This window comes from Giraffa tippelskirchi, chromosome 7, assembly GCF_054371585.1.
Source record: "Giraffa tippelskirchi isolate mGirTip1 chromosome 7, T2T-mGirTip1v1.2.pri, whole genome shotgun sequence".
Taxonomy (NCBI): domain Eukaryota; kingdom Metazoa; phylum Chordata; class Mammalia; order Artiodactyla; family Giraffidae; genus Giraffa; species Giraffa tippelskirchi.
In genome coordinates, this window is record NC_137281.1 from 153,621,868 (window position 1) to 153,635,745 (window position 13,878).

At 40.4% G+C, this 13,878-nt stretch overlaps 1 long non-coding RNA gene across 1 annotated transcript in view; it reads left to right on the plus strand.

The window, feature by feature from the left end:
• LOC145513673 (uncharacterized) overlaps positions 1 to 12,794 on the plus strand; it is a 70,690-nt gene extending 57,896 nt beyond the window's left edge. The window contains exon 4 of the long non-coding RNA XR_014059687.1: positions 11,633 to 12,794. This is a non-coding gene — a long non-coding RNA (uncharacterized LOC145513673). The remainder of the gene's footprint in view (positions 1 to 11,632) is intronic.
• The last annotated feature ends 1,084 nt before the right edge of the window (positions 12,795 to 13,878 follow it).

Here is a 13,878-nt window from a genome sequence, read left to right on the forward strand (position 1 = left end):
TTCTTCTTTTTATAGCCTTTTTAAAATTTTAAATCTATGCTTTTCAATGTATGCTGCTCTCAAATACGGCCAATGTATCAATAAGGCAACTAGCTATATTCTTGAGTCCACTTTCAAAATCTGTCCAAAGTTTTGCTATTGTATTCTGAACACCAGCAGAAATACTCAGTGGATAAATTTTCAGCTTTCTACCCCTATTCATAACCAGAAATTGCTGTAAAGGCAAAAGTGACTACATATCATCAGATCACTTTTTTGAAGTTCTTCCATTTTTGGAATCTTGGCCTACCCAGTTCTCACTGTATCTAAATTTCTACTGTCCCCCAGCATATGTTTTTGTATTCTATGAAGGAGTTTGTTTTATTCTGTTTTGCTGTATCTTTATTGTGATCACTCTCAATAGCAGCATTGGTCTGTCGCTGGGCACTGTGTATCATCCACAAGACGTTTTCCCTCAATTTCAGTACAATTTTTTCGCCATGAGATCAGAGATTTTATCTGTTGCTTAAACACTTTCTCTGATTCCTGGATCATAAACAGTGCCTCAAACATAGCCGACTCTCATTGACTATCTCTAAGTAAGTGGATAACCAACATATTTCCAGCAAAGCATACAAGTCCATCAGGATATGTCATCTTAATTTGGGTGGGTCCATTTAACTCCAGATAACTGTATTTCATGTCACTATTGTGTCGTAACATTTTTTTCTGTAATTACAGGTTTAGTTTCTTTACCATTTTGATTTTTCTTTTGGTTACGATAGTAAAGATATATTCTGTCACTATCCTATCTTACCTTATTGTTGATATTAAAAGTTATTTTGCAAGAGAATACGAAAGAATAATAAAGCTTTCTGTCAACATAGGTGCACTTACTGGATATTTTCTGAAGTTTATGCAGAATGATTGGTGATATCTCTTAAAAATATTTAAGTAAATATAGGTGAGGAGTTAAAATCACAATACCAGTGAATATTATCCCTCAGATAATATATGATAATATACAAATAGTTAGGTGTTTCTGATTTCTATTAAAATATATTGATAGATTTTCTCTACATACACTACTGCAGCAGGAAACAAGAGAAAATTGCCTCCTAAAATGCTTTTATTTGAAGCAGTATCAGTTAAATTGATTCCCCTGGAGGTGACTAAAATCAAGGGTAGAGACTGACTAGGAATATTATTCACTAAAAGAATAAAAAGATCTTCATATGCAATGTTTATTAGCAGTCTCTGACACAAATCCAAGGAATCTGAACTTCATTTTAAGTCCCTGGGGTAAGCAAGCGCTTTAGAATTGGTTATATTACCTTTTATTTGACTGCGATTACAGCTAAAGAATTAATAATTATCATGAAACAGTGAATTTCTGCTATCAGAGAATACCTTAGTGGGCATAGGAGTCATATCACAATGAGTCTTAAACTTATCCTTTAGTATTAGGATTTGATCATTTCGTATATGCTGATCTTAGAGTTATTTATTTGCATGCACATGTGTGATATCTATTTTTTTACATAATATTTAATATAATTCCAGGGAGACATCTTCAGTCATGACTTTTATTTTCTTTCATGCATTTATTCTCAGCTTACTCACATCATTGACATCATGGCTTTATTACTAAATTTAGAAGAAAATAAGGAGAAAATAAGTAAGGTACCTTTTTCCAGGTTTAACAAGTCCCCAAAATTCATCAGAAATGGGCTTTCAAAACTATACTGCAATTTTTCTATTACATTTCCCAGCATAAGAGTTTGAATCTCTCAATCTGAAATACCCAAATGACCCTGGGCTGTTCATTTTAAATTAAAGCCCTGATGGTATTATTGCCTGTTCCAGCACAATTTTATTCTCCACTTTTGTGAGGCATCCACCTTAAAGGAGCCACCACTGTTATTTAAGGGCATTTCAGAAGGAAAGCTGACACTGCCAAATAAACACATTTAATGAAGTGAGATTACTAGTCACTAAGGCGCTAATGAAGTGTGAGATTAGCTGCAGCAAACAAAACTTCTCCCATGTCCCCTCCTGCCAATATCCAGGACTCCAGCTGTAGAGATAAGACTGGGGTTCATCTGGTATTCAATACTCAGACAGCTGAGACAGTGTTCTTCCTCTATAACTCTACACTGTCAAAAGAGCAGCTGAATTCTGGGTCAAAATGAGATGAGGAGAGAGATATGGAAACTTGATTTTTTTTGTTTGTTTCATTTTCACAAAGAATTATTCTTTATAGTCTTTAAAATATATAATTTATAGTTATATATTAGTTAAAATTTATTTTGCCAAATGTCTTTACTATCAATATTCTGCTTAAACATACAACATTGATTGATCATGAGAGAAATACTGCAAATTGTCCACGACAATTTGGCAAAGTATCATACATGTTTAAAAATCCAGGACTAACTTGGGGTTAATGCCAAAGAAACCGCACAGATTGCATCTTAAACCTATACCACCACCTCAACCTCCCCACCCCTCTCACCCCCACCCCCCAACACAAACACTGCCCCTCTCGAGACAAGGAACACTTGTCTCTCTTTTCGTGCACTTGAAGCAAATAATTTGTTTTGTTTAAGTGTTGTTTGCCAACTGCTCCTTGCAGATCATGTCACTGAACTAATACAATGCTTAGATGCACTAAATGTGAACATCACATATGCACAGCGGAATGTGGCGACCGAATAAAGAAGGAAAAACTAAGGAGACTTGAACAAGGGAGGAGAGAGGGTGACAAGTCATACCAACTCCCAGACTCCTCTCACATCCTTTCTTCCCAAACGCAGCAGCACCCAAGGCACATCCTGCTTATACTAGGCACCAAGAAAGCCACTCGGAAGCAGCTGGTACAAAATTGTCATCTATGATAAATATATGTTTGATCATTCAGATGACCCAGCTGAGAAATATATAGTTGGTCTTCCTCAATGATTCTTGGCTTGCGGCAGCTAGAGCCCTCAGAGTGCCCTGAGTGGTGGGAGCCACAGGAACGGCTTTTGTTGTAATATTTTGTCTCTTGTTCCAGTTCTTGAAGACGTTTCAGGGCCATGGAGGTGAAGTGGGTGTCTTGCTATTCATAACAAGCCACTGGTTTTCTGTTATAAAGTAAATTTTGGAAAGCATCTAAGGATGGGGACTGGTTGCAAGGGGAACCAGCCTTGGACAGATGGGTGGAACGTTCTGTCCCACCCCATGATTTCCAGGGAGGGCAGAGGGGATAGAAGTTGAATCAATTACTAACGGCCAGGTAATTTATGAATCATGCCTATGTAATGAAGCCGCCATAAAAACCCAGAAACAGAGTCTTTGGTGAGCTTCCAAGCTGATGAATCAGAACACTTCCATTGGCCATCATTTGTTGTTGTTTTGTCATTAAGTTGCGTCTGACTCTTTGCAAGCCCGTGGCCTGCAGCTCACCACTCTCCTCTGTCCATGGGATTTCGCAGACAAGAATACTGGAGAGAGTTACCATTTTCTTCTCCAGGGAATCTTCCTGACCCAGGGATCAAATCAGAGTCTCCTGCATTGGAAAGCAGATTCTTTACCATTCAGCCACCAGAGAAGCCCATTAGCCACCAAGCCAGGCCCCAAACTCCACATGGATGGAACCTCCTTCTTTTGGAACCTCATCCTTTGTATTTCTCTCTTTATCTGGCTGTTGATTTTTATCCTTCAGTATCCTTTACAATAAATTGGTAACCTTTGGAAAATTCTTAAAGAGATGGGAACGACAGACAACCTTAATTGTCTCCTAAGAAACCTGTATACTGGTCAAGAAGCAACAGTTAGAACCAGAAATGCGACAACAGACTGGTTCAAAATTGGGAGTATTCAAGGCTGTATATTGTCACCGTGTTTATTTAACTTACATGCAAATTACGTCATGCAAAATATTGGGCTGGATGACTTATAAGCTGAAATCAAGATTGCCGCAAAAAGTATCAACAACCTCAAATATACAGATGGTACCACTCTAATGGCAGAAAGAGAACAAGAACTAAAGAGCCTTTTGATGAGGGGGAAAGAGGAGACTGAAGAAGCTGGTTTAAAACTCAACATTCAGAAAATTAAGATCATGGCACCCCGTCCCATCACTTCATGGCAAATAGATGAGGAAAAATGGAAACAGTGACAGATTTTATTTTCATGGGTTCCAAAATCACTGCAGATGGTGACTGCAGCCATGAAGTTAATAAGCACTTGCTCCTTGGAAGAAAAGCTATGACCATCCTAGTCAGTATTAAAAAGCAGAGACATCACCTCTCTGACAAAGGTCCATAGAGTTAAAGCTGTGGTTTTTCCAGGAGTTATATATGGATGTGAGAGTTGGGCCATAAAGAAGGCTGCATGCTGAAGAATTGATGCTTTCAAACTGTGGGGCTGGAGAAGACTCTTGAGATTCCCTTGGACTACAAGGAAATCAAACCAGTCAATCTTAAAGGGAGTCAACCCTGGATATTCATTGGAAGGACTGATGCTGAAGCTGAAGCTCCAATACTTTGTCTACCTTATGCAAAGAGTCAACTCATTGGAAAAGACCCTGATGGTGGGAAAGATTGAAGGCAGGAGGAGCAGGGGTTGACAGAGGATAAGATGGTTGGAGGGCATCACTGACTCAATGGACATGAGTTTGAGCAAACTCTGGGAGATAGTGAAGGACAGGGAGCCTGGTGTGCTGCAGTCCATGGAGTCACTAAGAGTCCAACAAAATGTAGGGACTGAATAGTGAGTTGAAAAAAAGGCGGAAGGGTGAGAGAGAAGAGGGGAGGAGGGAGGAAGACATGACCCAAGGGTTTCCAGTGATCTATTAATCAAAGAGGCATTGTCTGTGTATCGATTGAACACGATGAGTGGTAGTTATGCATATATTTGAAAAAAATGTACCTTGTAGTCTGTTAATTTTGGTTGTTTAAAGAATTGCTGTGTAATCAATTTGGTCATAGCAGTCAGTATCGATCAGGAAACAGACAGATTGACTGTACAGGGTCCGATTTATTTGCTTACCTGCTGTGTACAAGCAGGCCTGTTTAAAATGGAGACGATTCAATCTATTAAAATGAAAATGGAAAGCCTTCTATATGACAAGTAAGTTGCTAATGCAATTTCACAGTCTAGATAGTATTGGATTTATATTATCATCGTGCTCACGTGGTGTATATGCTATGGAGTGGTGCAGGTTCCTCACCAGCATTACAGAAGTGGTGTATGTCATCTCCTTCCTTCCTCTTTTTCTTTTTTTTATAATTTTGTTTATTTGTTTATTACTTTCGGCTGTGCAGGGTCTTCGTTACTACAAGGGCTTTTTTCTCGTTGTGGCAAGCAGGGACCCCTTTCCAGCTGTGGTGCTTGGGCTTCTCCTTGGGGTGGCCTCTCTTGTTGCAGAGCACAGGCTGAAGAGGCTTCAGTCTCCGGTAGCTGTGGCCGCCGGACTCTGGAGCACAGACTCAGTGGTTGTGGCGCACGGGCCCAGTTGCTCCGTTACACGTGGGATCTTCCCAGATCAGGGATGGAACCGGTGTCTCCTGCATTGGCAAGTGGTTACTTTATCCCCAAACAACCAGGGAAGCCCTCCTTGCTTCCTCTTCACCTCCCTACTTAATTCTGCTCCACTTGATTTGTGCTAGAGGAGCATCATTACAAGGCTGCTTGAAACCCTAACTTCGGCACATTCTGCGTAGGAAGGTAGAGAGCGATCAAGATTAACATATTCTCCCTGTGGAATCACATGGGCTTTGCAAGATTTCAACAGTTATTTCCAACCTCCTGGAGGAATTTCATCAAAAGCACATTTTTTGTATGGGGTGGGAATACAGTTTACTTGCCTCTCATCTTTTGTTCTGCAAGCTTCTTGTCTTTATACTTTCTGGATCTGCTTTTATTACATCTCCAGCTAGTTGTGAATTCCAGCTTCTTATCCAAAGAAAAATCTTGCCTCTGTGAATCACCACTCGAAAACATATCTAGAGGGAACACCAAATCAAGCTCCTCTGAAGTTGGAACTAAGCAACGGCTAATAGGCAGCAGGGGAGTGCTCCAACTGTACCTGATGTCAAGGGATGCTCGTGTCTTTTCTTGAGAACATAAGCAATGATGACAAGTCTGCTTTTCTTCCACTTACTTTTTTCTGGTACTAAAAGTGTTTTATAACCAATCTTACCACCACCAAGGCTTCCCAAGTGGTGCAGTGGTAAAGAATCCACCTGCTAAGGCAGGAGATGAAAGAGACGCAGGTTCAATCCCTGGGTAGGGAAGACCCCCTGGAGTAGGAAGTGGCACCCCACTCCAGTATTCTTGCCTGGAAAATTCCATGGACAGGGGAACCTTGTGGGCTACAGTCCATGGGGTCACAAAGAGTTGCACATGACTGTGCATAAGCACACACATGCATGCACGCACACTACTGAGCCTTTCCAGAATAAGGCAGAGAATAAATATGTAAGTAAAGCTTGGCAGCTTTGGAATTTACAAAGACCTTTATTTTTAATCTTGCCAATGATCTCCAATTAAAAGCAAACTTTGTGAAATTCAGAGAGACTGCACAACTTGTCCAGTCTCATCTTTGGAAGTTGAGAAACTGAACTGAAGTTTTCTAGAAATTGAAGTCTTTTTGATGAACATTCATAATGTCAACAGTTGAGCTTCTTTCAGGAGTGGTGGAAAAGCCCAGCAGTTTTCGGAGTGACATGCAAGGATTTTCCATCATCTGTGCACTTCTCCTCTGCTCGCTCTATTTTCCATCAGCCCTCACCAGCCACCGTTAAAGATGCCCAATCTTGGACGGGCCGTTACTTGTGTCTTTTAGACCCTTTTCTGATCTAATGCTATTCTCCCCTCTGCCTGGACAGCTGTTTTCTTTCAGTGGTTAAGAGGACAGAACCTGGGATCGCTGGTCTAGGTCAAAAACCTCATTCTGCTGTTCCTAGATAACTTTTAGGTCAACTGCTTAAGTGTTCTGTGCCTCAGTGCCCTCCTTCACAATGTGAGGCTGGTAATGGTACCATCCTCACAGAGCTGCTTGCAGGTTAAAGGGTTTAATCTATGGAAAGTCCTGAGACAGATGTTGATTAACCAGAGTCCAAAGAGTAACCTAGTTTTATACTTCACACATTTCATACCATACGCTCCTAGATCTTGAAATATTTTCTCCACATTGTGGATTTCACAGCTATTTCCTCTCCTAAATCTCCTCTGCCAGTAGTATAACCCAGACCTTAGTCACTTACTGGTTGAATTTCTTTTGTTTTCTGTCATGTGCTCTTCCTGCATGCTTCACAGTCTTGTTAGTACCTACAAATCTGATCAATTCACTCACTTGCTTAAAACTCTTCAATAGCACCCTATAGCTTTTAGTCTCTACAGACTTAAATCTCTACTCCTCCCACCTGATGCCATATGAGCAAGTATACCTACACCTTCTAACTTGCAGAAAGTGCTAGACAGTAGTGAATGAATGGATGAACAAACGTTTCATCGCATAACGAGTCATGGTATACGCCTAGCCACTATACCATGAAGTCCTTTCCGATCTGGTGTCTAGGACAAAGACCCAATCTGTGTCTTAGGAATAGAGGAGGAAGTTGCGTTACTGAAATGTGTTGGCTGCAGAATAATCAAATGTTTTTATTATGCTTTAAAAACTAATGACCCCGAGAATCATTAAAAGGGGACAACTACAGAATCTAAAAGCTGTGTCCTTCCTCTTCACATGGTTTCCTTTCCTTTGCTTATGGGCACAATGCCTTGGGGAGTTATGCACCTAGATGGCATTCCTTCTTAATATAACCCTCCTGATATTTTTCCTACATAAAAATTGAAGTACAAATGTATGCAAAGAGTATTAAAGTTGAGCTCAAATCTACAGTCTGTCAGTGTTTCATATTTGTGTACACCCATTCAATTACTATCCAGATTAAGATAAACACGTTAAACACTCAAAAATAGTCCTTGTCCTCCTACTTCTCAGCCCATAGCCAGCCACAGTCTGGAGGTATCCTTGCTATCCTGACTTCTTCCAACATTAGTCAATCCTGATGTTTCCAATAGGTACTCTTTGTGTCTGGCTTCTTTTATGCCACAGCATATCTATGAGAGGTATCCAACATGTTTTATGTCTCAGTAGTTTATTCTTTTTTACTGCTGCATAATATCCTATTATATAAATAAATCATGGTTTGTATTTTCCAGTCTCCTGTTGCTGGACATAGTGGGGTGTTCGAGGTCTGAGGCTACCATGAATAAACATTCTTGTATGTGTCTTTTGATGGATATATGTGTTAATTCCCTTGATATATGCATAGATCTAGGATTGAAATTACTGGGTCATAAGATCCTATGGCTTTTGATGTTTTGATTTTCCTCTTTCCTACCTTCCTACTTCCTTTAATCTTTGGAAGGCCCTTCTTGACTTTCCCATCTATATTCCCACATTATATTATTTTCCATGATTGTTTTCCTTTTACACAATCTCAGTTTCTCTTTAACTAGAAACCTGATCTTGAACAATTAGGAAATCTAATAATACAGAGAGAGATGTACATTTTCTTTGTTCAACAGTTGGCATCTTTTTCTTCTACTTTATAAGAGTATTTTGAATTATTACATATCACTGACATATGGCTCTCAAAGTTCAGTGTTTGCTTGCAGATATTTTTTTTTTATTTTGCAATTTTATGTGTGGTCATCCTTTTGATTTTTGACCCCTTTACTAAATTACCTAGCTATGATTGTAACTTATTTGAGTTTTGTAAATTACTTAGCTTGGCTCTTTCATAGGTAAATGCTCCCACAGTACTTACTGTGTGCATGACTGTCTTTCCAAGCACTTATATCTTTTTATGTGTTTATTCTTGGGAAGGGGGAGACACCAGAAAGAATGCTTACAGCTTCATCTCAAAACACATCTCTTGAATGTCTAACTTAATCCTTTGAGTCTAACTCCAAATGGCTAGGCAGAATATTCAGACTTCTCAGTGACCTTCACTTCCTTCATGGTTTCAAAATAACAGGATTTATGTCTTTGTGATTCCCCGATTTGCTGTTAGAAACTGCTTTAATGATTTCTGCAATGAAGTCTCATGTTTCACTTTAGCTGTAACACTTTTGAAAGAAAAACATGAGAATTTAACAATGCTTCAGCAGAATTTGAAATAAAAGAAAAAAAAACAGGGCTTTTAGTGTTACGATGCCAGATAATGGTGTTTCTTTGTTCTTTCTAGGAAATGCAAGTGATAAATATCAGAGACAGAATGAAGCATATGATAAACAAGAACAAAATCTGAAGTAGGAAAGTAATCTTTGATACTGCTGATAGGGGCAATAAAATCCCACCCACACTTATACATAAAATATGAACTCCTTACTAAACTATATAAGATATTAGAAATCATTCAGAATTTTAGCTTTATTTAGATGTATTGAAACTTTTCACATAGAAGTAGAGATTATCTCATAAAAATAATTCATTCCCTCTGATTTCCTGGGGGCAAAATATGATCATCCTTTCCTGGTTATCAGTCTAGCAAGAACTTTATCCGTTCTGAATTCTACAAGGGTCAAACCAGTAGGACAATATTTATGATGCTAGGTTTCTCAGAATAGCTTCTACATGTCCTTTCTTTCTTCTTCTTTTTTTTCATTTTCTGTTTCCAACTCATCATAACTTCATCGCTAAGAAGTGACAGAGTGTCTTTGAGAAGGAGTTCTGAGATACATGGTAACTCAGATACCACAGAATGTTTCTCATTTCAGTGTATCCCAGAGTTTAACACAGATCTGACAACTGCTGACTTTAACAAGGTAGCACTTACTTTTTCTGCATAACAGCAATTTATCCCAGACGGCACAAATACCACGAGAGGTGTAACAAAGAGGTAGAGTCTCATCATTCCCATATACATTGCATCCCATATACATTACTTCTTGTGAAGACAGTGTTAACATAGAAGTTAAGCAGACTGACAAACCTTTTTTTTTTGCAATATTTAAGTCTTCAAAATTTGACCCAGAAATATTGGACATGTTAAAAATAATTCTATATTAACTCCCTATAGTAGGAGAAACTATCTTCAGTCAGATAATTGTGATTGGGACAAAAGAACAAATTAATTGGATCACAACGTCATTTAAAAACACAAAATAATTTATCTCAGCAAAATTAATTTCAGCAAAATAAGTGGAAATCCCTCAAATTGGATGGCATTTATCTGTGTTGCATAAAAAATGGAGTTAAGAAAACCCTAAACTGGCTCAATGGCTACTGCTCGGTATGTGACCCTTTGTTAGTTAATACACACTTTGTGATCCTTGGTTTCTCTTATCCATGACTCAGAAATAATTATGCCCTCTTCTTACAGAATTGTAATAGCAAGAATTTAATGATGAATATAATGGCTTCCCAGGTGGTACTAATGGTAAAGAATCTGCCTTCCAATGCAGGAGATGCAAGTGATCTGGGTTTGACCCTGGGAAATGGCAACCCACTCCAGTATTCTTGCCTGGGAAATCCCATGCACAGAGGAGCCTGGTGGGCTACAGTCCATGGGATCACAAAGAGTCAGACACAGCTGAGCGACTGAGCAGATGCGCGCGCATGCGCACACATACACACACACACACACACACACACACACGTAATGATAAATATCAGTTCAGTTCAGTCGCTCAGTCATGTCCGACTCTTTTCGACCCCATGAATCACTGCACACCAGGCTTCCCTGTCCATCACCAACTCCCAGAGTCTACCCAAACTCATGTCCATCGAGTCGGTGATGCCATCCAGGCATCTCATCCTCTGTCGTCCCCTTCTCCTCCTGCCCCCAATCCTTCCCAGCATCAGGGTCTTTTCCAATGAGTCAACTCTTCGCATGAGGTGGCCAAAGTATTGGAGTTTCAGCTTCAACATCAGTCCTTCCAATGAACACCCAGGACTGATCTCCTTTAGGACGGACTGGTTGGATCTTCTTGCAGTCCAAGGGACTCTCAAGAGTCTTCTCCAACACCACAGTTCAAAAGCATCAATTTTTTGGCGCTCAGCTTTCTTCACCATCCAACTCTCACATCCATACATGACTACTGGAAAAACCATAGCCTTGACTAGATGGACCTTTATTGGCAAAGTAATGTCTCTGCTTTTAAATATGCTATCTAGGTTGGTCATAACCTTCCTTCCAAAGAGTAAGCGTCTTTTAATTTCATGGCTGCAATCACCATCTGCAGTGATTTTGGAGCCCCCAAAAATAAAGTCTGACACTGTTTCCACTCTTTGCCCATCTATTTCCCATGAAGTGATGGGACCAGATGCCATGATCTTAGTTTTCTGAATGTTGAGCTCTAAGCCAACATTTTCACTCTCCTCTTTCACTTTCATCAAGAGGCTCTTTAGTTCTTCTTCACTTTCTGCCATAAGGGTGGTGTCATCTGCATATCTGAGGTTATTGATATTTCTCCCGGCAATCTTGATTCCAGCTTGTGTTTCTTCCAGCCCAGCATTTCACGTGATGTACTATGCATATCAGTTAAATAAGCAGGGTGACAATATACAGCCTTAACGTACTCCTTTTCCTATTTGGAACCAGTCTGTTGTTCCATGTCCAGTTCTAACTGTTGCTTCCTGACCTGCATACAGGTTCGCGCAGTGGCTGCAACAGACCACACAGAAGCGTGGCTGAGAGGAGCTACTCCATGGCCGAGGCTGGGGCCGGCGGCCGAGAGGAGCTACCCCACCTCCAAGGAGCAGCAGCTGCGTGGGCACAGGAGGGCCGAAAGGAGTTACTCCACATTCAAGGTCAGGAGGGGCCATCGTGCGTAGATACCCCTTGTCCAAGGTAAGGAGCAGCGTCTGCCCTTTGCTGGAGCAGCCGTGAAGATATACCCCACCTCCAAGGTAAGAGAAACCCAAGTAAGACAGTAGGTGTTGCGAGGGGGCATTAGAGGGCGGACACACTGAAACTATAATCACAGAAAACTAGCCAATCTGATCACACGGACCACAGCCTTGTCTATCTCAATGAAACTAAGCCATGCCATGTGGGGCCACCCAAGACGGATGGGTCATGGTGGAGAGGTCTGACAGAATGTGGTCCACTGGAGAAGGGCATGGCAAACCACTTCAGTATTCTTGCCTTGAGAACCCCATGAACAGTATGAAAAGGCAAAAAGATAGGACACTGAAAGATGAACTCCCCAGGTTGGTAGGTGCCCAATATGCTACGGGAGATCAGTGGAGAAATAACTCCAGAAAGAATGATGGGATGGAGCCAAAGCAAAAACAATACCCAGCTGTGGATGTGACAGGTGATAGAAGCAAAGTCCAATGCTGTAAAGAGCAATATTGCATAGGAACCTGGAATGTTAGGTCCATGCTGCTGTTGCTGCTGCTAAGTTGCTTCAGTTGTGTCCGACTCTGTGAGACCCCATAGACGGCAGCCCACCAGGCTCCCACGTCCCTGGGATTATCCAGGCAAGAATACTGGAGTGGGTTGCCATTTCCTTCTCCAATACATGAATCAAGGCAAATTGGAAGTGGTCAAACAGGAGATGGCAAGAGTGAACGTCGACATTCTAGGAATCAGCAAACTAAGATGGACTGGAATGGGTGAATTTAACTCAGATGATAAATATAGATGCATCAAAATATGCATCATAATACTAGATCCTTTACCAAAGTGCCTTTCCATTTTAACCTAATTTCATGTGTTTAAAAGTTCTGGTAGATGCAGGGAATATAATGAAACTTTTATGTTACATTAGGAAGACAGTGTGAAATAGACCAAAAAAAAAAAACAAAAGAGGGACAGAGTCATAGGAGCTCATGTTGCAATGGTGACAGCACCACTGAGTTTTGAAATTTGACCAACCTCTTTGAACCTTAGTTTCTTCAACTATAAAACAGAAATAATAACTGCATAACAGGAACCACTTGAAACTACTGACAAGCTGGTTTCAAGGGTGAAAGTGTGTTTCCAGAATAATAAAGATAGGAGTGTTTCTAGTAAAATGCATCTTTTGAGCTTCCCTGGTGACTCAGATGGTAAAGAATCTGCCTGTGATGCAGGAGGTTCGGTTCAATTGCTGGGTTGGGAATATCCCCTGGAGAGAAGGGAATGGCTACCCACTCCAATATTCTTGCCTGGGAAATCCCATGGACAGAGGAGTCTGGCGGAGTACAATCCATGGGGTTGCAGAGAGTCGGACACGATTGAGTGACTAACACTTTCACTTTTCATTGGATTAAAAATAGTATAGATCTCATCTACAGTAGGATTTAAAATACATCTCTGGTTGTACATTCACACACAGAGGCACACACACACTGGATATACCATAAAGTTTTCCCATCACACTTATAATGACGTTAAACACCTCTTCTGGGACTGGTCTTGTTTACCTCTTCCACCGCATCGCCCGGCGTCGCCCACATTTGCTTCAGTCATCACGGCCTCCTTGCTGATTTTCAAACGAGCCAAGCTCCTCCCCACCTTGGGACTGCTGCAGATGTCCTTCCTTTGCTGACGTGTTTTCCTTCCAGAGATTTTCAAGGCTCATTTCGGCATTTCATGCTTGCCTCTCCCAAACATCTACTCTGACTCCACCTTTTAAAAACAGCACCGCCCTCGTCACAAAACTCTAGTACTTTACCACATCATATGTGTTTTGATATGAAATTTGATATTAAAATATGTATCCATTTGTTTGCATATGAATTCTCTATCTATCTTAGACAAGAGCCAATGCTTATTATTATTTTCCCCTGTATCACAAGCTGTAGAAAAATTCTTACTGTAATAATCAGTTAATACACACAAGTGGAATAAAGGAATTTATCAATCAACCAAGTCACACTCAATACCTAGGAATATGCAGCATTCTCTT